Source organism: Chinchilla lanigera, unplaced genomic scaffold (genome assembly GCF_000276665.1).
Source record: "Chinchilla lanigera isolate Chin_1 unplaced genomic scaffold, ChiLan1.0 scaffold00061, whole genome shotgun sequence".
Lineage (NCBI taxonomy): Eukaryota > Metazoa > Chordata > Mammalia > Rodentia > Chinchillidae > Chinchilla > Chinchilla lanigera.
Window position 1 is genome coordinate 1,087,785 of NW_004955462.1, and position 9,933 is coordinate 1,097,717.

Sequence of the window (9,933 nt, forward strand, 5' to 3'; positions counted from 1 at the left end):
AAGCAGCAGCCTCAAATTTCCAAACCTCACGGAGACGCACCCTCTAAGCCTACGGTGGCAAACCTATGACATGGGTGTTGTTTTCCTTTTAACACAAAAGATGTTAACAGATGAGTTGTTTTTTTCTAAACTGAAATGTCAGCTTTCAGGCTTAATTGAAAGGTTGACACTTTGGGATAAACACATGGGTTTGAGGTTGCAGTTTGGGCATTCATTGCTATAAGTTTTGCCATCACTGCTCTAAGCTCTTTGCTAAGCCTGCTGGCAAGGAGACCTCAGAAACACAGTCCCGGGCTTCCACCCTCTGAGATCAGGGAGCATGGCAGGGGGAGAAGAACTGATACCTGGTGCAGCCTCTTGGCCCTGGTCACTTCTCCACAGCCGTCCCTGTTCCTCTCCCAATCAAGAATCAACAACTGCTAGGTGCAGTGGTGCACACCTATAATCTCAGCTACTTGGGAGGCTGAGGTAGATGTATCACAAGTCTGAGGCCAGCCTCAGCAACTCAGATGGACCTTGTCTCAAAAGAAAAAACATAAAGGGGTACAAGACCCTGGGTCCAATTCCCTGGAGAGACAGAGACAATGACAGACAGACAGAGACAGAGACTTGGAGAGAGAGACAGAGACAGAGAGCGGTGGACAGAAGCAGAGAGAGGCAGAGAGACAGGAGGAACAGGGAACAGGGTGCCTGCAACAGAGGAACCAGGGGGCTTGGGCAGCACCAGAGGGCTCTGGCCCCTGGAAGTCCAATGGGTGAGATCAAAGCACAGAAAGGGGAAGAGTTTTCCCTCCCTGACACAAGATGATAGGGTGAATCAAGAGGCATGGTATCCGGCCAGTGGAAATGGTGGTGGATTGCAAGTCACACAGAGCAGGGAACCCACAGCTGTGGAGTCCCATGGGAGGTTTGTCATGTGCGACCCAAGCCTAATGTGCAGGTTCATCTGTTCTTTGGGCGCTGTTTGGGCAAGGGCTGTACTGCTCACCCCCCTTTTCCTGATACAATCTACATAAAATGATCAAACCCAGGACTTCGTTGGTTGATTGAAGCCCTTTGTGTGTATAAGAAAAAGGAATCCACCCCAAAGCACACGGCTTAACAAGTGCAGTGCCAGGTCAGCTTTAGCCTGCATTCACTTGCTTGCCTACCCACCCTTGTGCAGTGAGTAACCTACACAACTGCACATAGCAACTGCAGTCAAATACTAGCAAAAAACTAACCTGTAGTAAATTTGTGTTAGCAAACTTATATGGAAAGTTTGGTTGTTTTATTCAGTATTAATTTTTTTTTAAATTAGCATCAGTGTTTAGTTTTCATTAAGAAAACTCAATTTAGAAACAGTGTTGAGGATGAAAGAAAGGATTTATATTGCTACCTCAAAGATAGAAAGATTTTAATGTCATAGGAGTAAACTAAATCTTAGGCTAAATAAAAAGGAAATATAAGGTTAAACCCGTGTGTAAAAGCACAAAGAGTGTCTTAAAATGGCATCATCCAAAATCCAGCAGCATCCATATCAACTATAATTAACACATGAAGGATGAATTATATTGGTAAATGGGCGTTTGATCTTGAAAGACACCATGAGAACTAGGGATGTAAATGTTGCTATAGTAGGATGGAGGTGTAGCTCAGTGGTACAGCCTTTGCCTGGCATGTGCTAAGGTCCTGGGTTCAGTTCTAGATTTGATGCTCAGAACTTAAATTTAAAAATCATCTCTGCTAGCAGATTCCTGACATTTCTTTAACAGACAAGGTTTGTTTAATTGTAAAATTAATCCTACAGCACCCCAAAGTGTCACTGGAGTATCATACAGCCTTTCCAGAGGGGACAATTAGGGGGGAAGGAGAGAGTGAAGGTAGAATACTGAAGGGTGGGGGCTGGGAGTAAGAAAAAATACTGCAGGGGCCAGGTGGCAGTGGCCAGGTTAGCATTTCATGCACACAGAGACAGAGAAAGTACACCTGGGCAAACGGAGCCATAATTAACTCAGATATGCTTATGCTGTGCAGTTGAATAAGAAACTCCACAGAACTGGGAACCAAGGAAGACAGGAACTAGTTTTATAAAAGGATTCACCAAGATTCTTCCCTTCTTTCTATAATCAACAGAATGGAGAATAATTCTATAATCCCAGAATTAGAATAACTCACAATGAAAAGGAAAATTCTAAATTTATGTGAGATCCACTTTTGAAGTCTCTGGAATTGCTGCTGTGGGAAATACTGCCTCAGCACTTCCAAGTTCACAAATAGACCTTTCTTGTGGGATACTTGCAGCTAACTCTTCAAAAATTGGCTGCTATTATCATAATAGTCCATGAACATCCAGTTGTCTCTGTGAGAAGTGTGCCATGGCTTGGCCCTGTTTCTACCCCACTGGGGGTGGGTCAAATTAACTGGATGAGAACTGTTCTATGTGCAGACAGATACCATGGTCTCCCCCAGTTCCCCAGAAATCCCAAAAGGAGAATGAATAAGGTCAGGAATATAAGAGGTAATTGGCTGCAAAATTTAATGAAGTGATGCAACAGTTTGAGAGCTGAACAATGGGCCTTACAGAAAGAACAGGCTCTCGGCATCCAATACTGAGGATCTAAGAACAGCTCCAGAGAAAGCCGTGTTGCCGCTCATGAGCACAGCCTGTCTGCAGATTTGGTGACTGTCTACTAGCCTGTGTCAGGGGAATAGAATTCTACCCACAAAGCAGAAAAGGTTGAATGGAGCTGCTGGGAGGAACATTAAATTTCTGTGGGTATGAAAGGTCACAGACAGTCCAGCTATGGCAGGTTTATTGAAGTCTATTTGAAAGGCATAGATGAACACCTTTTCTTATGAAAACAGGGGATGTAGTAGTCATGGGGGTGCTGGAGAATAAACCCAGGATATTTGCACTGAGCTACATCCTCAGTCCTTTTTATTTTTTACTTTGAGACAGGATCTTGATAAATTGCCCAGGCTGGGCTCACATTTGTGATCCTCCTGCCTCAGCCTTCCAGAGGGCTGGACTATACTAGTGTACCACCATGCCCAGCTGAGGGATTTTTCTTTATCTTTTTTTTCTTTTTGGGGAGGGGGTGGTTAGCATGGGCTCACTAAGATAGGAATTAATGAGATAAGAGTTAGGATTCTATTAGGTAGTAAGGACAGTGACCCCCAAATGAAGTGAGGAGACCCAAAATGGAGTCTGTGGAGTCTCTGGTCTCCAGGGATTTATGAAAATATCTGCCAGGCCAGGTATGGTGGCACATGCCTGTAATTCCAGAACTTGGGACACTGAGGCAGGAAGATTGTTGTGCATTTGGGGCCAGCCTGGGCTACTGAGTTCAAGGCCAGCCTGAACTACTGATCCTGTCTCAAAACAAACACAAAAAACAATTGCCATGTGTTTGCTGCTGTCGGGGACCTTCTTAGAGCATGATCAGGCCATTGGCTTAAGGGTGTGTGGTTTGTATATGGGCACTACATAGATCACCCTGATAAGTATGTAGTCTCCTATAGGGTAGAGATTATGTCACTTGCACAGTGGCCAGAGCTCCCTTCTAAAACCCACTAAAGCCCCTAGACAAAGAGCCTCCCAGGGCTTCCTGCCTACGACTCCCTCCCTGCTAATGGGAATTCTACTTTCTTTTGCTGTTATCTTTTACTTCTTTGCCTTTGTAGCTCTTATTTAGCTGCCTTTATATTGTTTATTTTCTTACCTTTATATCTTCTAGATAAATTTGCTTGGACTCTTCCCCTGCATTTGTTGTTTTATCCTTTATCAGTGTGGGACACGACTCTGGTATTCCAGTAACATCACTGTGTAGTTTAGGGTGGTCTTGAACTCATGATTTAGCTCTTGATTAGGTTTGAACTCACTAATTATGCCTCAAACTCATGATGATCCTCCTGGCTTAGCCTCCTGAATGCTAGGATTACAGGTAAGCAACACCATGCCTGATTCTGATTTTTCAAAGTGCAGAATCACATATGATAAGTCAGGTTCTACAGAAGGAAGAACTATAAATTGAAATTAGGTTAGTTTGGTATTTACTGAATTAGGGTCTCCATGGCAGAATGTCACAGTGAGCCATTACCTGCAATACAACCATCTGTGATCTCCAAGCCAGCTCTGTTTTGCCTTCCCTTGCCATGGGGCAACAGAAACACAGACTAACCAACTGACCTGATCCTGGATAATGTCCATGGTCAGGAAGAGAAAGTAAACCTGAGGATCAGCAGATCGTGGGAGAAAGTACAGGGCTGGCCATCAGACCAAGGAATTCCAGTGTTATCCTCCCAAAGTGCCTGGGTAAGAGATAAACACAGGAGACCTCCATAGGGAGGGTGCAGGTTATCATTGGAACCCTGAGAAATTTCAGCTGACAGTGGGAAAGGCATGGGCTTTGTGCTCTGTAATGAGAAACTAGAGCCAGTGAGTGTTGAAATAAAATCTAACAATTAAACTCTGCATCCAGCAAAGATCAGGGAGATGATTACTTTTCCCATATACTGATTTGAGCAAGGACATGCTTCTGCTTGGATGGCTACCATAGTCAGGTGAAAGGCCAGAGGGTCATCTGGTACAGGGAGGGCACCTCAAAAAACCACACACCTTAAAGCTAGGAGAAGAAAATCATGAATGAATTCCAGGACTGTAGGTCATAGAAAGAAACCACTCGTTCAAAACCACAGAGGAATATTTTTCACTCAATCTTTTAAAAAATTATTAATTTTATAATTTTTTTTCTTTCCATAATATTTGGGGGATTGAGATTTTTTTTCTGTTTTTGCTTTTCTCCTTTTAACTTTTTTCTTCCTTTTTATCTTTATTTTATGTATTTAGCTCTGTTTTTCTTTGTTTTCTTTTTTTCTTGTTTATTCTTTACTATGAAGTTTTAAAATACTAATACTTTCCTTTATTCTTCAGTCTAGGTGCCTTATCTCACTTTTCTTTCCTCAGTCTCATTTTCCACAGGTTAATTTGTCACATTTTTTTTCATTTTCTGGCAACCCCTTTTACCTATACTAGTATAATTATTAAACTTTATAAATCTTTTGATAGTTAATTCTGCTATTACTATTGAATACCATTCTACTTTTAGTGGAGGTAAAGATGTTCTACTAAGAAAAGTTTTTGTTTACTGTAGATGAACATTATGAACATTTAGTTATATTAGTGTTTATACTATAATTATAGATCTCTTTTCTACAGTTGTGGTGATGCAGTATTGTATGTCAGGTTATATCAGTATCCAGTTTGTCTTTGATGTTATTATTGTTGTGGATTTTACTTCTACAGCCAAGGTGACATAGTTGTTATCAATTGGTTTTCTCTAGATGCTGATATCTGGGTTGCCATTGTATCATTTATAGTATTGTGGCCATTCCCACAGAACTTGGTATTAGGCCAAATATGCTGAAGCCTCCCTTTCTAAATAAAGGGAGGTGATTGCCCCTGTGTACAGAGGCAAAGGCCAATAGTTAGCCATGTCCAGATATAAAGAAAAAAACAGATATTAGTTAAAGAAGTCTGCATACCAGCAACAAAGATTTCCATTATAATGAACCCACAAGCCTCAGCACAAATAAACAAGCAAGCAAAAAAGAAAAATATGAAAAGACAAGGCAATGAAATGCCTCTAAAAACCCCAACTTTCTCAAAGCTCATTGATGGGGCAGTGAGGGGGAGGAAATAAAAAGCTATACAAGTGAATTATTTGAAAGGATAATAGAAGAGATAACAAAACAGATCATAAGGCACTTGGCAATCTTAAAGATATAACTAAATAGATCATAGGATTAATGAACAAAATCAGTGAGTCTATACAAGACACTAATGAAAAGCAAGCTGAGCTAAACAAAATGATTTTTTAAAAAAAGAATCACCAGCATAGAAAAGAATTAGAGTCCATAAAAATTTTCCTAATAGAAATTCAGGAAATCAAAATCCTCTCAAAAATATGGACAGCAGAAGTTATCAATGTGAGGACTGAGTTAGAGCTACAAGCCAGGACTGTTGTTAGTGATCATTTCATGAGCGATACCTTAAAAACAAGAGAACATGGAAAATGAACAAAACACCTCCTAGATGATGAAAAGAAAATGAATGTAAGATTAACTGAAATGAGTGAAAAATTAGAAGATAGCACAAATGGCATAAAAAATTGTTTACTGAAATAATAGCAGAAAACATTTTAGCTATAAGAAAAAAATTTAACATACAGGTAAGTGAGGCAGACAAAACTGCACATAGCCATGGTCAGGAAAGAACTTCCCCACAACACATCATAGTGAAAATCCCAGAAGTCCAACACAAAAACAGAATTGTAAAAGCTGTTTGAGAAAAGCAACAAATTACTTATGAAGGCAAAGCCATTAGAATAACAGCAGACTTCTCAGCACAGACATGAAAGGCCAAGAGAGCTTCAAGTGAAGTGTTTGAAACCAAAAAGAAAGTAACTTTCAACCCAGACTCAGATATCCTGCAAAACTATTTCTCAAAATTAATGGAGAGGACTCCCAGGTAGGTGGCAGAGCAGTAAATAGCACCAAAGTAGTATCTTTGAGATTCAGAATCTGGACACTGGAATATAACAATTTGGGGAAGAAAAGAAGGAAGGAGGTGGATCTCTGGGAACCAAGAGGCTCTGAAGGGAAAATTGGAGCCCACAAGAAAAGTGAAGAGACAGACCTCAACACAGAAAAAGTGAAGCAGGAAAATGCACAGGGTTCCTGACAAAACATCAGACATGGAGTTTAGGAGCAAAAAGTCCTTGAATGCCAGCGACTCCATGGGGAACTTGTGTCGCTCTGAGAGAGCCTCGAACAAATCTTTGTTTCCACTTTTATAGTATTTCTTTTCTATGGGGTGATTTTTCATTGGAAATCAGCATGAAGCAAGGTTACAGAAGCAGAGCAGCAGTTAAAAGGTGAGCAGTGATCAAGGGAGAGCAGGGAGTTCTGGTGGAACTCTCCAAGTCCGTTAGCTCCCCTGACATTACATTATAGCTGTACCCATACATAACTGAGGTCATAACCACCAATTTCCTCAGGGAGCTTAGCTGTGCAGTTAACCCACAGTTGCCTGTTTCACCCCAGGAGGTTCTTTCCCCTCTCATTTCCCCCTTTGAGGTTCTGCTGGAGTCTCACTCTTTCTATCGGCTTTCATCTTGTTCCATCTTCTCAATATCCATGTTTACATAGTCTTCCATAAATTGATATCCTTTAGCCTACAGAATATGGGAAGATATTTTTTGATCTGTAGTAGTTTCTATCATAAAGTTCAAGACCCACATTGCCACAGGTAACAGACAGAGGATTATCAAACAGATCCCATGATAGCAATGAATCCTCCGGCATGGTTTTAAAACCACCTAAAGTTGACAATCATCTTCCAAACATTTCTCCTGGATTCCATCCTTTCCAGGTCTAGATGAGTCCATGGTCTAACTCTTGCATCCCCTCAGTGATTTCTTATATCACCCACCCTTGAGGATCTATTTGAAGACAACAATTGGTTAAACTGAACTTCCTACAAACTCTCCTTCTTTAGCTAGTAGGTAGTCTAGGGCCAACTGTTTTGATATACTGCATTTCAAATTTTTGTCTGTTGTTTAGCTAAGAGATTCAGTGCTCGAGCACCTTCATTGGTTGTAATTTCTAGTACAGCTTGTAGACTGTTCTATTTAACATATAAATGAGAGTTCTCTATTCCCATATTCCATCCTTGGCCCAAGTGGCCACTGCAGAGTATTGGACTATTCTCTCTGGTGGCCATTCTTCATCTTTCTAATTACCTATGGCTATACTCATTTTCTCATGGGAAGGATTGTATACAGAGTAGCCAACAAATCCACTTCGTGTGTGGGCAGGAGGAAAAAGGACAGTTTGACAGTGTCCAAGATGCAACTTTCTGCCCAATTTGCTAGGAACTGTGCATAGGCTCTATTTCTATGTACCCAGTATAGCCCCTTGGGAGCTCACCAATGGATGGAGGTAGTTATGTTCTTTTATCCAGGGCTCAAATCCAGGAACTGGGCTAAGGGGCTGACTTCAGTTTCACTTCCACACTGTTCTGTGCTTCCTTTGGCCTCGTTATAGAATCTCTGTCCCAGGCAAGTCAGCTCTGCTATCTGCTTGGAATCTTTTTTCTTTTCGGGTGAGGCATCATCTTCCAATGATGCTGGTCTTAAGGACCCATGGGTTTTTCCCTGTGCAGATGGCTGTGTGACCACACTGTTACCACTTTTTCCCAATTTGAGGTCTTCATTATCAGCTGGGTCCCATTCCCTGGATTCCCAGGACCACTGGTCTCCCCCAAGGTTCCCCATACACACATAGCACAAGGTGATATTCAAGGAGTATGCTATACTTTGTACTAACCCCATGAAGAGGTTTTGGATCACAGAGAGGATTTGCAGCAGGAGTTGGGTCATTTCCTCTTGAAAGGAATGGAACACTTGGAAGCTAGAGGTGGCCGGGGTGTAAGTATGTCTTTTGATATGAACCACCAGCCCTGGGTTACAATCTCTATCATCTATTTGAAGCCTGAAATGTTTGCCTTCTTCCCATTTTGGGTCCTGGCAATCTAGGAACTAAGAGTGACTGGATTGCATATCCTGAGGGTGCAGGTGGGTGGAGGCTTTAATCTTTTTAGGGGGGGATCCTATTTTCCCAGGGGTCTAGCCTACAGATGACCAGTGTACACAGCTGAACTCATTTATGTCACTGCACCAGCTCCTGTCCATCCAGGAGCACATACATTTATACTTATAGCTGTAGTCTCTTTCCCACCCAGGCCTCCACATCCTATATTGGGAAATTTAGTTACCCCTCCCTTAGGGGGATATAGCTTATTTGCCTCGGTGGCAGAATTAATGGCTACACAGGCATCAAGCGTTACTAGGTCTCCAGGTTTTGCCCTTGCAGTTCTGTTTATCAAGGGTCCAAGCCACTTTCCTCTCTTTCCCCACATTACTCCCCATCTAGACACAGCCCGAAGTTCAAATTTCCATGTGGGTCCCATCTCCTGAGTGAAGCACAGAGGTGGAAGTACCAAACTTAGGCTTACAGGTCTTGCAAATAGTTAGGAAATGGGCACAGGTCCTAACAACTTCTCCATCACGATTATAGTAAGTGTGAAAGAGCAGAACAGTCATGACAGAGTTCCTTGTCCACGTGACATGTAGGCAGCAGTCACAGTTATTGGTTGCCTCTAGAGGCGTTGCCCCCACATATGTCGCTCTTGGCATGTAAAAATGAGGATTCCTAGTACAGACAGCCGAGACCTGCAAAACATCCCACCCACAAAAAGAAAATGAGAACTAGCAAACATCTTCTGGGGCATTTCCAATCGGCTAGGGCAGTCTCAGTGAGAGCTACCGTAAGGAACAAGGTTAGAGACCCAAGTGTGGTTAGAGACAAGGGTTCATTACAAGCAGTTCCCAAGGAAGGCGTGCTCCTGAGAATGGTCCTCAGGCTTCCACTGTGCTAGACCAGTCAGCCTCAGGCGTGACTGGAGCAGGGCCGTCCCTGTCCTGACCTGTGTCTCCTTGTCAAGCACTGCAGTCTCCATGACTGAGCGGCGACTCAGCCAGGGACCTTGAGACCTCACCCTCGGGAGCGGGCGGCCTCGGTGTCACGCAGCCTCCTTGCTGATGCCTCCGCGCTCGCTGTGTCGCAAATCTGAAGGTACTATTGCTTTGTTCCCTTCCATTCCGCTGTCCAGTGCGGAAGCGTCTTCCTTCCTCTGGTGGAGTAGGGTAGTACAATACTTCCCACAGCAGGAAAGCATGCTTCCCGGCTGTAATCTAGGCCAGTCCATTATTCCCACCTGCCTGGGGAATCGGATGCAAGTAGGTTTTAACAGGCCTAGGAGAACAAGCGTCCAAGAGGCACTCTGCAGGCATTGTTTCTAATTACGGCAAAAAAAAAAAAAAAAAAAAA